The sequence below is a fragment of the Paramisgurnus dabryanus genome, chromosome 10 (assembly GCF_030506205.2).
Source record: "Paramisgurnus dabryanus chromosome 10, PD_genome_1.1, whole genome shotgun sequence".
Taxonomy (NCBI): domain Eukaryota; kingdom Metazoa; phylum Chordata; class Actinopteri; order Cypriniformes; family Cobitidae; genus Paramisgurnus; species Paramisgurnus dabryanus.
In genome coordinates this window covers 15,479,531-15,498,417 of record NC_133346.1, presented here as the reverse complement: position 1 = coordinate 15,498,417, position 18,887 = coordinate 15,479,531, and the positions used below count along the sequence as shown (strand labels likewise).

Genomic DNA, 18,887 nt, shown 5'->3' with positions numbered 1-18,887 from the left:
AGTAGTATTTATACCTGGACAGAGCGCATGTCTGAAACTTTTACATATGTTTACATGAAGAAAATAATAATAGTAACGTAAACTGTAGAGACAAGGTTGCACCTAATGATGCTTTTGAGCATGAAAATGAAAGTGATGAAATCAATCCTTTAGTTATATAGAGAGAAAGAAAATCTATTAAAAAGGTTTTATTCCAGTAGCACTTGTTAGGTTTTAAAAAAACATTGTAATGAACAAATGGAAATGGAGTGGTGATGTCCAGATGTCGATTGTGTTACTGCATTGCTTTGTTTGGATACTAAATTATGCAGACATTTTCTTTCATCATTTTACATCTATTTACTGTAGCCAGTTTATTTATTATTTATTATTTTCACAGAGTTAGAATGGATCATTGATGATCGGTATTGTCTATGCTGAGTGTAGTTGCACCTAGTCATTGTTATTGTGTGTTTGATGTTACGCATCAATGCAAGTAACATATGACGCAACTGAGATATTGTAATCATTGTGTTTGTTAGCTCTGTAACTGTGCAAAAAAGTAAAAAATAAAGATAGGTAGGTTTTAAACAAACGTTAAACGCGGTCAGACAAATATATGGTCCTGCCACAACCATAGATTGGGCTAATATTGAGCTGCGAGTTAATATGGCTCTCTATTTTAAGTCCGTTATGAGGTTAATGTGAGAGTCCGTTAGCTCAAACCACTTTATGTGTTTGCAGCAGGGTCTTCATGACCATAGGGGGACACTACTTGAGTATTTTAAGTAAATTTTCCAAGCATCTGTGCTTTATCAGAGTGTTTGTCTTGGGAAAAAATTACTTTACTTTACAAAAAAATGTTCACTACATTCTAAAGCATAGAATCATACTGTGTATTCCTTTAATATTGCATATTAAAATTAAGCTAATACCTAATTACATAAAAATTTGTACTTTTACTTTTCTTCAGTAAAAGTAAAAAAGTAAAAAAAATAAATATTTAATGTACTTAAATATTAAATATAAACCAAAAAATTATGAAATTTAGTAGAGTAAAAATTATGATAATATGCTTTGTAATGTATGTTTTGCAAAGAAAAACACTGATAAAATATGAATACTTGAAAATGTACTTTTATGTAGAAAGTAAAAATACTTAAGTAGTGTCCGCCTCTGTTTAAAACACGTGCATATAACTTCACACGCACACACACAGCATATATTAAATTGCATTAATAATCATACAGTATAAAATCTAATTATTTATTAATGAATTTATGCAGTGTATGTGCATCTTTGCATGAGCAGTTTTTTTGTGTGTACCTGTTGCATTAACACGATCTCATGTCACACATTGGCCACAGATGGTTTCACTTTATTGTTCTAACTGCTATAAACACAGAATACATTTCCAGTTGTTGTTTTTAAATGCAAAAGCATGCAACGCTAAAAGTACAAAAATACACTTTAAACACCAGCTACAGGTATCAGATCTAAAGTATTTGTTGTTTTATATTGGTCACTTGACTTTGGACTTCACGCACACGGATCTCACATCAGTTACATTCTCTTGTGTCAAGCAGAGAATAGCAGAGCAGCAACATCCAAAAACTAAAGACTCACATTGTGATAAAAACTGATATTTAGGGAATGGAGACAGAAACAGTGGAGATGACGGCGGACATCTATGACAGTGTATATGAATGTACAACCCAGACAGACACCAATACAAACATTCAACAACCACTTCAGTCTACAGGTAATGACTTTCAAATCCTTGCTTAACTAACTAAATCAATTTAAGTGTAGTGTAGATGTGTGGTTTTTTATTATGCTGTACATTATATGCTGGTAAAATTAATAATATAAAAAGCTTAACCTCATATCTTTCATCTTCAGGAAGTGGGTGTGTGATGATGAGAAGATACAGATCAGTTACAGTGTGTTTGGGGCTGCTGTGTGTTCTTCTATTGACTGCAGTCATAGTGCTGTGTGTCCTGATCTATACAAATCACCAGTGCCACATCAAGAACGAAAACCTCACAGAGGAGAGAGATGAATTAATAGCCAAGTATAACAATATCAGTAAACAGGGGGCACATCTTTGTGGTAATCTTAAAACCGTCCTAATCTAAAAATGCACTTTTAAATGTGTTTCTATCAGACAAATGAGTTGCCAGTGTGTGCAGAAACAACCTGTTATTATACAAATCCATCTATTCTTTTTTTTGTGTAATCTCCTTTAAAACACAATAGTCACACTGATTACGCGCCCCAACCATAACCTCTCACAGACTTCACCTTATAAGTGCATAGTTCAAGAGACATGAGAGACGTTTTGATGTAGTGCAAAGCTCATGTGTTAGCGCTCTACCCCCTACTTTGTATAGGGGGAGGGGAACAGAAGCTTTCTTTGCATTAAAGGAAACACACACACACACAAAAATATTTTTCATTGCAGCCAGAAATGGCCATGTTCAACATCGTATAATGAAAGATCTGTGGTGTATTTTGAGCTGTAACTTTACAGACACATTCTATGGATAGAGAGATTATGTTAATATTGAATATAATATAATATTATATATATATTTGAAAACACCTAGGTTAGGGGCCTTTTAAACGACAACACAAATATTCAATATTACAAGAATGCAGTTAATACGTACACAACATCTGTAATTGTGACAAAGTTGTGTAGTTCGGGATGGTCAAAAATGTTTTGTCAGTTTATTGTGTGTGTTTACAGATGAATGGATTTACTATAAATCCAGTTTGTACTTAATCTCATCTGAGGAGAAGAGCTGGATTGAGAGCAGAAGATACTGCAGAGAGAGAGGAGCAGATCTGATCATCATTAACAACAAAGAGGAACAAGTGAGTGAAAGTAGTTTTGTATCACTATAAAAAAACACTTGTCAATTCAAGATACTATTTTAAGTTTTGACCTGTGACTAGTTGATATAACTTATCAAAACAAGTTAAATTGTTAAAAAGTGTGTTATAATATTAATGTGTTGTTTCATATCAGGATTATATTAAGAAGAATACTGATGGAGACAGATTCTGGATTGGTTTGTCTGACAATGCTGTTGAAGGCAAATGGAAATGGGTTGATGGCAGCACACTGACCTCTGGGTAAGAAATCACTAAATTTAACTGATTATTATACAATAAATGATTGTCACAGTCAGTATCATATCACACAGAAAACAACACTGAAGATCTAATGATGATCTGTTGTTTCAGCTTCTGGGGACCTGGAGAACCCAATGGTGATAGAACAAAGAACTGTGCTGAGTCTAATTTATCAGTGTGGAATGATCTGTCATGTAATAAAGCTTTAAAATGGATTTGTGAGGAAGAGAGAGAGACAGAATAATTGAGTTTCAATTTCAACAAACCACAATTTTTGCCATAATTGCTTGCATTTTATCAGCTCATTTGCATTTAAAAGGACACCCAAAAACGGAGGATTTTTACTCACACCCACACAGTGGCAATTTAACATGCTATAATAAATTATCTGGTAAAATAAGCAAAAACTTCATATACGTAATCTGAGGACACCAAAAATTTATTTAACATCTTAAAAAATCCTCGTGAAATTTCCTATTTAAGTCAGATGTATTAGCAAAATGTGTTTAATCATTGCGATATTATGATTATGCAAATAAGCTTTCAGTGCACATGAAACATTCTAATAAAAGAAACCTTTTTGTAAATGTGTTAAAAATGTGATTGTATTTAGTTGTTGAGTAACATAAAACAATTATATAGTGATTGGTGTCTCTTGGTTTGAATTTGTCCATCAAGATCTGATTGGATCGTTTAAAGTTGGGTCGTGTTACTAATTGCAGCGATCTTCCCCCGGACCCGGCCCACCTGCCATACCATATGACCGGAAATAAAGAGAGATCGTTTTGAGGAGGGGAGGAGATTTGCGTTTTCGATTAAATATTATGAGGACACATACATTTAAAAAAAAATAATGAAGCTCACAGATAAATCATTTGTAAAAAAAAATACCACAATATTCCTAAACAAATGACAGTTTTTTATTTTATTTTCATGGCGACTTTAACAACATTTTTGTTTTGTGTTGTTGTAGCATCCTGCTAGCTAATTGGTCTCAATTTAATCATTTAAAAATGATTTCTGTGATTTTATGTGTGTGTTTCACCTCAAGGGCCTTTAACACCATAACACATTTCAACAATCGGTTGTTGAGGTCCTGATAGATCCAGAAATTCATACACATTATACAATGACAACTGTTATCATTGTAATCATGTACATGTGATATAATTTGTTATACATTATTGTTTTATTGCTAATAAACTGAGAGCACATATAAGTTCTTACACTCTTATGAATCTTGTGTTTGTTCTGTAACATCTCTAAACATTTTTCACTTATACTGTAGATCACATTGTCTCAACAAAGCTCAACTTTATGGGATTTGTATAAAATCAGTGCGTTTGAGGAAGGTAGGATATCTAGAGCTACAAAAATGTTCAGTATGTGGAAAATAAATGTGTTATTTTTTAACCACACAAAAACATAATATTATATCAAATACACAAAATAACCTTGTTTTTAGAAATGAAATCAGTGCACTTTAATCAAATAAACATTTTGTGGAAATGTTTTAAAGACTCATAAATATTCAAGTACAAATGTATCTGAAGAACAATAATCTGTATGTGATTCATGTTCAGGAAGTGAGGTTACAGATCAGCTACATTGTGTTTGGTGCGGCTGTTTGTTCGTCTTCTCAAACTAGTGAGCTAAAAAAAGCTGGAAGTTAAAGGCATCTTAAGTCCTGCAGTAAGTAGAATTTATACCTGGACCGAGCGCACATCTGAAACTTTTCCTCTAGTCAAAGGTAGGTGTAAAGAAAACATCTTGACTCATTTACATGGAGAAAATAATAAAAGTAACTTAAACTGTGGTGCACCTAATGTCTACAGATCAGTATTCTGTTAGGCTTAAAAAAGTGATGAAATAATGCATCAATCTTTCAGTTTTATACAGAGACAGAAAAGATATTAAAAAGGTTTTGGTCCAGTACAACGTGTTAGGCTCAAAAAAAATTATAATGTAACAGACGGGAATTTAGTGGTGATGCCATCACGTTATTGCATTGCTTTGTTTGGATACTAAATTATGCAGACATTTTCTTGTGTCATTTTACATCTATTTACTGTAGCCAGTTTATTTATCACAGAGTTAGAATGAATCATTAAGAATCTGTTTTGTCTATGCTGAGTTTAGTTCCACGTTGTGTATCAATGTGAGAAACATATGACGCAACTGAAATATTGTAATCATTGTGTTTGTTAGCTCTGTATCTGTGCAAAAAAGTAAAAATAAAAACAGGTAGGTTTTAAACAAACGTTAAACATGGTCAGACAAATATATAGTCCTGCCACAACCATAGATTGAGCTAATATTGAGCTGCGAGTTAATATGGCTCTCTATTTTAAGTCTATTATGAAGTAAATGTGAGAGTCCGTTAGCTCAGACCACTTTATGTGTTTGCAGCAGGGTCTTCATGACCAGAGGCGGACACTACTTGAGTATTTTAAGTAAATTTTCAAAGCATCTATGCTTTATCAGAGTCTTTGTCTTGGGAAAAAATTACTTTTCTTTACTAAAAAATGTTCACTACATTCTAAAGTATAGAATCATACCGTGTATTCCTTTAATATTGCATATTAAAATTAAGCTAATACCTAATTACATTAAAATTGTTTACTTTTACTTTTCTTGAGTAAAAGTACAAAAGTAAAAAAAAATACTAGATGTTTAATGTACTTAAATATTAAATATAAACCAAAAACTTGAAATTATGAAATGTATTGGAGTAAAAATTATGATAATATGCTTTGGAATGTATGTTTTCCAAAGAAAAACACTGATAAAATATGAATACTTGAAAATGTACTTTTATGTAGAAAGTAAAAATACTTATTGTGTCCGCCTCTGTTTAAAACACGTGCATATAATTTCACACGCACACACAACACATATATTAAATTGCATTAATAATCATACAGTATAAAATATAATTATTTATTAATGAATTTATGCCGTGTATGTGCATCTTTGTATGAGCAGTTTTTTTTTGTGTGTGTACGTGTTGCGTTTAACACGATCTCATGTCACACATTGGCCACAGATGGTTTCACTTTATTGTTCTAACTGCTATAAACACAGAATACATTTCCAGTTGTTGTTTTTAAATGCAAAAGCATGCAACGCTAAAAGTACAAAATTCACTTTAAACACCAGCTACAGGTATCAGATCTAAAGTATTTGTTGTTTTCTATTGGTCACTTGACTTTGGACTTCACGCACACTGATCTCACATCAGTTACATTCTCTTGTGTCAAGCAGAGAATAGCAGAGCAGCAACATCCAAAAACTAAAGACTCACATTGTGATAAAAACTGATATTTAGGCAATGGAGACAGAAACAGTGGAGATGACGGCGGACATCTATGACAGTGTATATGAATGTACAACCCAGACAGACACCAATACAAACATTCAACAACCACTTCAGTCTACAGGTAATGACTTTCAATTCTTTGCTTAATGCAAAGCGAACTAAATCAATTTGAGTGTAGATGTGTGTTTTTTTATTATGCTGTACATAATATGCTGGTAAAATTAATAATATAAAAAGCTTAACCTCATATCTTTCATCTTCAGGAAGTGAGCGTGTGATGATGAGAAGTTACAGATCAGTTACAGTGTGTTTGGGGCTGCTGTGTGTTCTTCTATTGACTGCAGTCACAGTGCTGTGTGTCCTGATCTATACAAATCACCAGTGCCACATCAAGAAAGAAAACCTCACAGAGGAGAGAGATGAATTAATAGCCAAGTATAACAATATCAGTAAACAGGGGACACATCTTTGTGGTAATCTTAAAACCGTCCTAATCTAAAAATGCACTTTTAAATGTGTTTCTATCAGAAAATGAGTCGCCAGTGTGTGCAGAAACAACCTGTTATTATACAAATCCATCTATTCTTTTTTTTGTGTAATCTCCTTTAAAAAACAATAATCACACTGATTACGCGCCCCAACCATAACCTCTCACAGACTTCACCTTATAAGTGCATAGTTCAAGAGACATGAGAGACGTTTTGATGTAGTGCAAAGCTCATGTGTTAGCGCTCTACCCCCTACTTTGTATATGGGGAGGGGAACAGAAGTTTTCTTTGCATTAAAGGAAATACACACACACACAAAATATTTTTCATTGCAGCCAGAAATGGCCATGTTCAACATCGTATAATGAAAGATCTGTGGTGTATTTTGAGCTGTAACTTTACAGACACATTCTATGGATAGAGAGATTATGTTAATATTGAATATAATATAATATAATATATATTTTTGAAAACACCTAGGTTAGGGGCCTTTTAAACAACAACACAAATATTCAATATTACAAGAATGCAGTTAAAACGTACACAACATCTGTAATTGTGACAAAGTTGTGTAGTTCGGGATGGTCAAAAATGTTTTTTTCAGTTTAATTGTGTGTGTTTACAGATGAATGGATTTACTATAAGTCCAGTTTGTACTTAATCTCATCTGAGGAGAAGAGCTGGATTGAGAGCAGAAGATACTGCAGAGAGAGAGGAGCAGATCTGATCATCATTAACAACAAAGAGGAACAAGTGAGTGAAAGTAGTTTTGTATCACTATGAAAAAAACACTTGTCAATTCAAGATACTATTTTAAGTTTTGACATGTGACTAGTTGATATAACTTATCAAAACAAGTTAAATTGTTAAAAAGTGTGTTATAATATTAATGTGTTGTTTCATATCAGGATTATATTAAGAAGAATACTGATGGAGACAGATTCTGGATTGGTTTGTCTGACAGTGCTGTTGAGGGCAAATGGAAATGGGTTGATGGCAGCACACTGACCTCTGGGTAAGAAATCACTAAATTTAACTGATTATTATCCAATAAATGATTTTCACAGTCAGTATCATATCACACAGAAAACAACACTGAAGATCTAATGATGATCTGTTCTTTCAGATTCTGGGGACCTGGAGAACCCAATGGTGGTAAAACAAAGAACTGTGCTGAGTCTTATTTATCAGTGTGGAATGATCTGTCATGTAATAAAGTTTTAAAATGGATTTGTGAGATAGAGAGACAGACAGAATAATTGAGTTTCAATTTCAACAAACCACAATTTTTGCCATAATTGCTTGCATTTTATCAGCTCATTTGCATTTAAAAGGACACCCAAAAACGGAGGATTTTTACTCACACCCACACAGTGGCAATTTTAACATGCTATAATAAGCAAAAACTTCACATACACAAACTGAGGACACCAAAAAAATATTTTACATCTTAAAAAATCCTTGTGAAATGTCCCATTTAAGTCAAATGTATTAGCAAAATGTGTTTAATCATTGCGATATTATGATTATGCAAATAAGCTTTCAGTGCACATGAAACATTCTAATAAAAGAAACTTTTTTGTAAATGTGTTAAAAATGTGATTGTATTTAGTTTTTAAGTAACATAAAACAATTATATAGTGATTGGTGTCTCTTGGTTTGAATTTGTCCATCAAGATCTGATTGAATCGTTTAAAGTTGGGTCGTGTTACTAATTGCAGCGATCTTCCCCCCGACCCGTCCCACCTGCCATACCATATGACCGGAAATAAAGAGAGATCGTTTTGAGAAGGGGAGGAGATTTGCGTTTTCAAATAAATATTATGAGGGCACATACATTTAAAAAAAAATTATGAAGCTCACGGATAAATCATTTGTAAAAAATACCACAATATTCCTAAACAAATGACAGTTTTTTATTTTATTTTCATGGCGACTTTAACAACATTTTTGTTTTGTGTTGTTGTAGCATCCTGCTAGCTAATTGGTCTTAATTTAATCATTTAAAAATGATTTCTGTGATTTTATGTGTGTGTTTCACCTCAAGGGCCTTTAACACCATAACACATTTCATCAATCGGTTGTTGAGGTCCTGATAGATCCAGAAATTCATACACATTATACAATGACAACTGTTATCATTGTAATCATGTACATGTGATATAATTTGTTATACATTATTGTTTTATTGCTAATAAACTGAGAGCACATATAAGTTCTTACACTCTTATGAATCTTGTGTTTGTTCTGTAACATCTCTAAACATTTTTCACTTATACTGTAGATCACATTGTCTCAACAAAGCTCAACTTTATGGGATTTGTATAAAATCAGTGCGTTTGAGGAAGGTAGGATATCTAGAGCTACAAAAATGTTCAGTATGTGGAAAATAAATGTGTTATTTTTTAACCACACAAAAACATAATATTATATCAAATACACAAAATAACCTTGTTTTTAGAAATGAAATCAGTGCACTTTAATCAAATAAACATTTTGTGGAAATGTTTTAAAGACTCATAAATATTCAAGTACAAATGTATCTGAAGAACAATAATCTGTATGTGATTCATGTTCAGGAAGTGAGGTTACAGATCAGCTACATTGTGTTTGGTGCGGCTGTTTGTTCGTCTTCTCAAACTAGTGAGCTAAAAAAAGCTGGAAGTTAAAGGCATCTTAAGTCCTGCAGTAAGTAGAATTTATACCTGGACAGAGCGCACATCTGAAACTTTTCCTCTAGTCAAAGGTAGGTGTAAAGAAAACATCTTGACTCATTTACATGGAGAAAATAATAAAAGTAACTTAAACTGTGGTGCACCTAATGTCTACAGATCAGTATTCTGTTAGGCTTAAAAAAGTGATGAAATAATGCATCAATCTTTCAGTTTTATACAGAGACAGAAAAGATATTAAAAAGGTTTTGGTCCAGTAGAACGTGTTAGGCTCAAAAAACATTATAATGTAACAGACGGGAATTTAGTGGTGATGCCATCACGTTATTGCATTGCTTTGTTTGGATACTAAATTATGCAGACATTTTCTTGTGTCATTTTACATCTATTTACTGTAGCCAGTTTATTTATCACAGAGTTAGAATGAATCATTAAGGATCTGTTTTGTCTATGCTGAGTTTAGTTGCACGTTGTGTATCAATGTGAGAAACATATGAAGCAACTGAAATATTGTAATCATTGTGTTTGTTAGCTCTGTATCTGTGCAAAAAAGTAAAAATAAAGATAGGTAGGTTTTAAACAAACGTTAAACACGGTCAGACAAATATATAGTCCTGCCACAACCATAGATTGAGCTAATATTGAGCTGCGAGTTAATATGGCTCTCTATTTTAAGTCCGTTATGAGATTATGTTAGAAAATGTGTTTGCAGCAGGGTCTTCATGACCAGAGGTGGACACTACTTGAGTATTTTAAGTACATTTTCAAAGCATCTATGCTTTATCAGAGTCTTTGTCTTGGGAAAAAATTACTTTTCTTTACTAAAAAATGTTCACTAAATTCTAAAGCATAGAATCATACTGTGTATTCCTTTAATATTGCATATTAAAATTAATCTAATACCTAATTACATTAAAATTGTTTACTTTTACTTTTCTTGAGTAAAAGTACAAAAGTAAAAAAAAATACTAGATGTTTAATGTACTTAAATATTAAATATAAACCAAAAACTTGAAATTATGAAATGTATTGGAGTAAAAATTATGATAATATGCTTTGGAATGTATGTTTTCCAAAGAAAAACACTGATAAAATATGAATACTTGAAAATGTACTTTTATGTAGAAAGTAAAAATACTTAAGTAGTGTCCGCCTCTGTTTAAAACACATGCATATAATTTCACACGCACACACAACACGTATATTAAATTGCATTAATAATCATACAGTATAAAATATAATTCTTTATTAATGAATTTATGCCGTGTATGTGCATCTTTGTATGAGCAGTTTTTTTTTGTGTGTGTACGTGTTGCGTTTAACACGATCTCATGTCACACATTGGCCACAGATGGTTTCACTTTATTGTTCTAACTGCTATAAACACAGAATACATTTCCAGTTGTTGTTTCAAATGCAATTTTTTTGCAAGATGGCGGACATCTATGAGAGTGTAGATGAATGTAGGACCCAGACAGACACCAATACAAACATTCAACAACCACTTCAGTCTACAGGTAATGACTTTCAAATCCTTGCTTAATGCAAAACTAACTAAATCAATTTAAGTGTAGTGTAGATGTGCTGGTAAAATTAATAATATAAAAAAAGCTTAACCTCATATCTTTCATCTTCAGGAAGTGGGTGTGTGATGATGAGAAGATACAGATCAGTTACAGTGTGTTTGGGGCTGCTGTGTGTTCTTCTATTGACTGCAGTCATAGTGCTGTGTGTCCTGATCTATACAAATCACCAGTGCCACATCAAGAACGGAAACCTCACAGAGGAGAGAGATGAATTAATAGCCAAGTATAACAATATCAGTAAACAGGGGACACATCTTTGTGGTAATCTTAAAACCGTCCTAATCTAAAAATGCACTTTTAAATGTGTTTCTATCAGAAAATGAGTCGCCAGTGTGTGCAGAAACAACCTGTTATTATACAAATCCATCTATTCTTTATGTAATCTCCTTTATAACACAACAATCACGCTGTTGGGGATCCCCTATCAATGTGATGTCACACTGTTTACGCCCCAACCATAACCTCTCACAGACTTCACCTTATAAGTGCATAGTTCAAGAGACATGAGAGACGTTTTGATGTAGTGCAAAGCTCATGTGTTAGCGCTCTACCCCCTACTTTGTATATGGGGAGGGGAACAGAAGCTTTCTTTGCATTAAAGGAAACACACACACACAAAAAAATATTTTTCATTGCAGCCACAAATGGCCATGTTCAACATCGTATAATGAAAGATCTGTGGTGTATTTTGAGCTGTAACTTTACAGACACATTCTATGGATAGAGAGATTATGTTAATATTGAATATAATATAATATAATACATATATTTGAAAACACCTAGGTTAGGGGCCTTTTAAACGACAACACAAATATTCAATATTACAAGAATGCAGTTAATACGTACACAACATCTGTAATTGTGACAAAGTTGTGTAGTTCGGGATGGTCAAAAATGTCTTGTCAGTTTAATTGTTTGTGTTTACAGATGAATGGATTTACTATAAATCCAGTTTGTACTTAATCTCATCTGAGGAGAAGAACTGGATTGAGAGCAGAAGATACTGCAGAGAGAGAGGAGCAGATCTGATCATCATTAACAACAAAGAGGAACAAGTGAGTGAAAGAAGTTTTGTATCACTATAAAAAAAATGCAGCATGAAGTCAAAACAACTTGTCAATTCAATATACTATTTTAAGTTTTGACCTGTGAATAGTTGATATAACTTATCAAAACAAGTTAAATTGGTAAAAAGTGTGTTATAATATTAATGTGTTGTTTCATATCAGGATTATATTAAGAAGAACACTGATGGAGACAGATTCTGGATTGGTTTGTCTGACAGTGCTGTAGAGAGCAGATGGAAATGGGTTGATGGCAGCACACTGACCTCTGGGTAAGAAATCACTAAATTTAACTGATTATTATACAATAAATGATTGTCACAGTCAGTATCATATCACACAGAAAACAACACTGAAGATCTAATGATGATCTGTTCTTTCAGATTCTGGGGACCTGGAAAACCCAATGGTGGTAAAACAAAGAATTGTGCTGAGTCTTATTTATCAGTGTGGAATGATCTGTCATGTAATAAAGCTTTAAAATGGATTTGTGAGAAAGAGACAGAATAATTGACAGAACAATTGAGTTTCAATTTCAACAAACCACCATTTTTGCCATCATTGCTTGCATTTTATCAGCTCATTTGCTTTTAAAAGGACACCCAAAAACGCCTACAACAACAACACACCTACAAAGTGGCAATTTTGACATGTTATAATATTATTATCTACATGGTATAATGAGCTAGAACTTTACATATGTAGTCTGGAAATTTATTTTACATCTTAAAAAGCCTTATGTATTAGCAAAATTTGTTTAATCATTGCAATATTGTGATATGCAAATAAGCTTTCAGTGCACATGAAACATTCTAATAAAAGAAACATTTTAGTAAATGTGTTAATAATGTGATTGTATGTAGTTGTTAAGTAACATAAAACAATTATATAGTGATTGGTGTTCCAAACATTGGATAAGGTTGGATGGTATAACCTTTTAGAGATTCTTTTAGAGATTGTTATAATCCCCACTGATTTAAATCACAAACCAAAATACCCCAAAATGTTCACATCTCAGACTTGTCTGACAATCCCTGTTATATTTCCTTTGTAACAATTTTGCAGATTTTTTCAACTTTTTTCCTTTTATAGAGTGTCTCTGTAGCTCATTTACAAAGGTCATGGGTTCGATCCTAGTGAAACACAGAGACTGAATAAATTTTAAAGTCATTTTGGATAAAAGTGTGATTTTAATGCATGCCTAATGCATGACTTCAGAATAATGCACTACAAAATATATCATGTCTAACTTCTTTAAAATGCTGATGTAGTATGCAACAAAAAACAATCTTCATATTTTTTAACAATGCTTAAATCTGCCAGCTCACCATCAACATGCAAACAGGGTATCATGCGAACCAAAAATTACTTTCTCCCAATTTGAATTACAGCTTTGCAGTAGTCAGGCCACCATCATGTTTGTGGCATGCACAAGGCTAACAGTACATTCACACGAGACGTCACTGTTAACACTTGACGGAGGGCGTGTCTTAAGCGTGGCCCTGACGCGACCATCATAGTGACAACAGCCAATCACAGTGGACCTCAACACTTCCTCTTCTGTTCTCCGCTCTTGCATACACCTATTGGCTGGTATAACTAGGTTATTTGCATTTGGGCGATCTGACTAGCTGACGCCGGCGTTGGTGCTAGAAAAGTTTTCAATTTCTGCTGCAAGCAACGCCTGTGATGCAGACAAATCTACAATTCAGTTCGGCAATGCATGACAACACCCATTCAAAATAAAGAGAAGCGTTATCGCTGATGCCCCGTGTGAATGAACTGTAAAAGATCACTATACTCAACACTTAGTCATCATGATGCTTGCCATAAAACTTACTTTAGACCAAAACATCCTCCTCAAACACACGAATGACTCTTATTTAAAATATTTAAAAGCTAAGTCAATGCACGTCTCTGAACTCTACCGTATATGCATTGAGCAGAAGCCTAATATTTGCATTTATGCATTCTGTTTTAGATGTTAAGTTTCCCTGGAATTTGGTTTATTCAAGAATATTATTCACCGTAGTACATCTGGACAGTAAATGGTAGTAGACTTTGTCATTTGATGTGAAAGCTGTGCAGTTTTGTGATGTGTTTACTTGTTGCAAATGCAAATAGAAAAAAAATGTGTCAGATAGGACTACACAGGAAATTATGTTCAAGTAAAATAGTGTGAACAAAAAATACACAGTAAATTATCTTCAACCAAACTAAAACTACATAAGATTTAAGATATTTGAGAATATTTATTAAACAGACTGAAGTCTGAAACCAGTTATTACACTGTTTTTACATGGTGATGTCATTTTAAGGCATTAAACGCTTAGGTTACTCACGTAACCCCGGTTCCCTGAAATAACGGGAACGAAGCATTGCGTCAGTTAGCTGACGCTATGGGGGAAACTCCTGTTTACTCCGTGACTGAAGCCTATTGGTTAACGTCTGTACAAAGTACAGACCAATGACGTTTGAACCCGCGCGCGGGAGGAACGCGTCCCTATATAAGCGCGGTTCAATCGTCAGGAGCTCATTATATTCGACTGAAGCGCGCAGCCGAATAACACTCGCTGCGTAGACGTTTGTAGCACGGCAAGAGACGCAATGCTTCGTTCCCGTTATTTCAGGGAACCGGGGTTACGTGAGTAACCTAAGCGTTCCCTTTCAATACGGTTCACTTCGCATTGCGTCAGTTAGCTGACGCTATGGGGGAACGTAATCCCATCACGCCGTGCATACACAACGTACTGAAGTGCCTTACCGGAGAAACACTGCGTGTGGCCCTATACCCGGCATATTCACAGCTTTAAAAGCAAATGTGTAAGCACCATATAAATTGTTGACGCGCACACGGTGGGGTTTTAAACGCACCGGGGGCACATAACATAGCACAAGACGGCGAGGTACCGAGCGCGCCGCGGCTGTGCGAGATAAGTAAATTCAGAGTCACGTTGGTGAGCTCGCTGAGCGCACCGTGGTGTACACATAAAACGCATGAGCGTGCATGATTGAGCCGAGAGAACCTGCGCTCGTAGGGCAGGGACGTCTAAGCTGTACAATCTGACAACGTAGACGGCGAAGACCAGCCGGCCGCGTAGCAGATATCAAATATAGATATAGATACCCCTGTAGACCAAGTTCATGAAGAAGCCAAACTCGAACAGAGTGGGCTCTATATAGGACATAGCTCATAGAGGGGCGTGAGCCAGTGCGATGGTTTCAACGATCCATCTAAATAACCACTGTTAGCAACAGACATACGTAGTGAGTGATCTGCGCAGCTCACGAACGGCCGATCTGACTATAATATGCGGCAGAACGGTTCGTAGCGTGGGATTATACAGATACCACAATAGTGTGAACCCAGGTGCACCCTCGAGCGCATCGGGATGCATATAGGTAGTATTATAGTGCACAGATCGGTGAGCTTTCCAAGCGCGCCGTAAATGTGTATTGACTATAAATTGCACGGGCACAGGTGAACACTTGAATACATCGTGAATGCATATAGATGAATCAGAGTGTTATAATGCACAGGCCGGCAAGATTCTCGAGCGCGCCGTCATGTGTTCTGAAATAAATTGTGCGCACACGGGTGAACTCTTCAGTGCACCGTGAATGCGTATAGATAAATCAGTGCACAGAACGCGCCGTGAATGTGTACAGATATGATTGATGAACGTAACGGTGGGCACCCAACGCACCGTGAACGTACACAGATGAACAACAATGTATGTGTCACAAAGCATAACACAGCTGTGTATACAGGTGAGCTTTCCCAAGCGCATCTTATTGTATACCAAATGTTATAGCGTGTACATGTGAGCTTCTCTAAGCGCACGGTGGACGCATATAATTAAAAACCATATCGTGCATACAGGTGAGCTAATGGGCGCACCTTTAATGCAACAAACCTCAGTAGTGCGCGAAGCAGGGATGTCGAAGCTGTAAACTGACAACGTGGACGGCGGGGACCAGCCGGCCGTGTCACAATTGTCAATGAGAAACCTCTAAGACCATGCCCATGCTCTAAGACAAGTGAGCATAATTGTCACGGGAGGTGATAACGTCAACGATCCATAAATAGCCTGTATTGACAGGTGCTCTAGTGAGTGATCTGTGACGCAGATGAACAGCTGATCGTCTGATGTACGTCAGACGTATGTGTCATACAGGACCTTGGACAGTTCCAGAGCGCTGTGCCTCGGGCACCGTCCGCATCTGAGAAATGACAGGCTTATGAATAAAGTGAATGGCCAGCCGTAAAAGCATGGTTCGCTGTTACCGCCGCCGTCCGCATCTGAGAGATGACAGGCTTGTGAATTAAATGAATGGTCGGTCGTAAAAGCGTGGTTCGCTGTTATCACGGCCACATAGATATAGGTAGGGGAGAGAGCCGCCGTGCCTCTGTAGTGAGGAGAAAAGTGTTCCACCGGCGATTCGCGGGGGGTTTTGACTTTCAAATGTCACTAGACAGAATGGATCAGACTTTGCATAAGGACGCCTCGTGAAAGGGGTCCTAGCAGCTTGTGTCAATGTGTCATAAGGCACGTAATGTAGGTCGTGTCCCACGGATACCATCTCCGCACGCCCATCGTAATGGGTTAATATTGGTAGTTAAGCATGAGATGCGTATCACTCTGATTGAACATAGCTTATAAAGCGATGCAATGAGTTTATAAAGGAGATGACTCGTCAGCTTGTTCAGGGGGCGAGATCTCAGTCTGGTTCGGTAAATAATGAAACCACCGTAGATTGCCCGACCGCATTATCACAATAACACGGTCGAGAGTGCTGCAGTGCTAAATCATCCTCTTAATGTACCGTATTCACAGTACAAGGTGATTTATATGAGACAAACGGCGTTCCACGCGCCGAAGGCTGATTGCCGTCGTAAAGCGTGTTCAACCCACAGCAAATGCTGGGCTAGCTCGTAATGACAGCACTTCATGCAGCCGTGTGTAACTTAAGCAAGCTTCCCGGCCGTCAGCTCGGGGCGGGACCTTTGCTTAGTCAAACTGAAGTGGACTTATGAACAGAATGCCACGATATTCAGCTTTCTGAGGCTCGTTAGAGGGGTACGTGTGCCCGTCTTAAACGAGATGCCGCGCGCGTCTGACTGTGCGCGCGCTTTAAGCTTTGAAACTTATTGTGGCGGGTAGCAAGCTCACTTGAGGTTGATATTACCCTTAATATCTCCGAGTATTGGAGCGGAGGTGTAAGCGTCTTCGGATCCGCTAATATAAATCAGCTATATGGCCGAAAAACGTCATAAACCGCTTGGCTGTAAGCCTTTGAGTGGCCGTCCGGAGAGGGCGCGATTCAAACGCTTGGAGCCATGCAAAAGTCTGAGGCTGTCCTTCCTCTAGGAAGAGAAAATAACAGCCGTAAGACCGTGCTCGTTTGCGCCATCAGCATCGTAGCGGAGAAACTGAGGTGGGCTGCGAGCGAATTTGGCAGAAAGGTGTTAGAGACACCGTACAGTCGTGGGGTGTCAATACACAGTATATGGCCAAACCGGGGTTTTTTTTCGGCTAGCGTCGATAGAATTATGGACAGCGGGCCGTGTGTGCGTATTACTGATTGCTTGTCAGTAAGGCGATAAAGTGTTTAGAGACACCGTACAACCGTGGGTGTCAAAACACAGTATAGTAAGCACGGAAATTACTCTTTTTAGAGGAATTAAATACCGTTCGCCACTATAGTGAGGTCGCATAGCCGACAGTATTACACAGTATGTTTGGATAAACAGCACACAGAAAACATTTCAGGGCAGTCCAGCCGAGGCGCGACATAACCCCTTTTCTCCCAGACAGTTTCGTTCTCTGTTGATGCAGCTGTGCTGCGGAGACCAGAGCTCAGCCGTTCAGGTGCACAAGCCTCAGTAGTGACGGTGACCGAACGGCTCACGGAGCAGGGTAGTATGTCTAGGTGGTTTAATGTCAGACTGAACCCATCGCAGAGAGGAAGTCTGCCGTGAGGCCCGCGGTTTTGCCGTTTATTAAAAGGGCAGAAAAACCGGGTATATATATAAGAATGTACCAATATTCAGCGCACTGATATAGGACGGGACTGAATAAAGGGAGGTATTCGGGCCTCAGTATATTATAAACAAATTCGTTCTGCCTCTGATTCCGTCTAAACCAGAGAGAAATTACCAGGCAGACAAAGGATGAGCTATCTGAAGTGAGATCGGCTCAGGCCAGTAAAGCTCTATAATAAGTGTTTTAGCGCTCCAATAGAGGCGTGTCCGCCTTATCGAGCAGACGAATGAGATCGTGCCGCTCCAGGAGGGGAGGGGCATGAAGCTCTCTTATAATGAGTGTTCTTGGTGCTCCAATAGCGGCGTATCGGCCCTATCGAGCAGACGAATGAGATCGCGCCGCTCCAGGAGGGGAGGGGCATGAAGCTCTGTAATCGTTGAACACTGGACAGCTGCATTTAGAGGCAGCGAGCCGTAATACCGCGTGCTAGCTAAGCCGTTAAGAGACCTCACCACTGTGGGGAAAGGAGCGAGGGACTCCGCGAGCGTGGAGCACGAGTGGCTGTGCTATGACAGAGACAGGGGCAGACCGCCCGTGTTTGCTTGTCGTATGCATCTATCCAGGTCTACGGTTCCTTGCTTGTTCATCTCA

The 18,887-nt window shown here is 36.9% G+C and overlaps 1 protein-coding gene and 1 long non-coding RNA gene across 4 annotated transcripts in view; one reads left to right on the top strand and one right to left on the bottom strand.

Annotated features, from left to right (window-relative positions):
* Window positions 1-18,887, bottom strand: part of cadm2a (cell adhesion molecule 2a) — a 679,060-nt gene that overhangs the window by 215,292 nt on the left and 444,881 nt on the right. The window lies entirely within an intron of this gene.
* On the top strand, window positions 9,579-11,427 carry LOC141282910 (uncharacterized). Its single transcript, XR_012337785.1, has 3 exons — window positions 9,579-9,673; window positions 11,032-11,116; window positions 11,237-11,427. It is a non-coding gene; the product is annotated as an uncharacterized lncRNA (long non-coding RNA).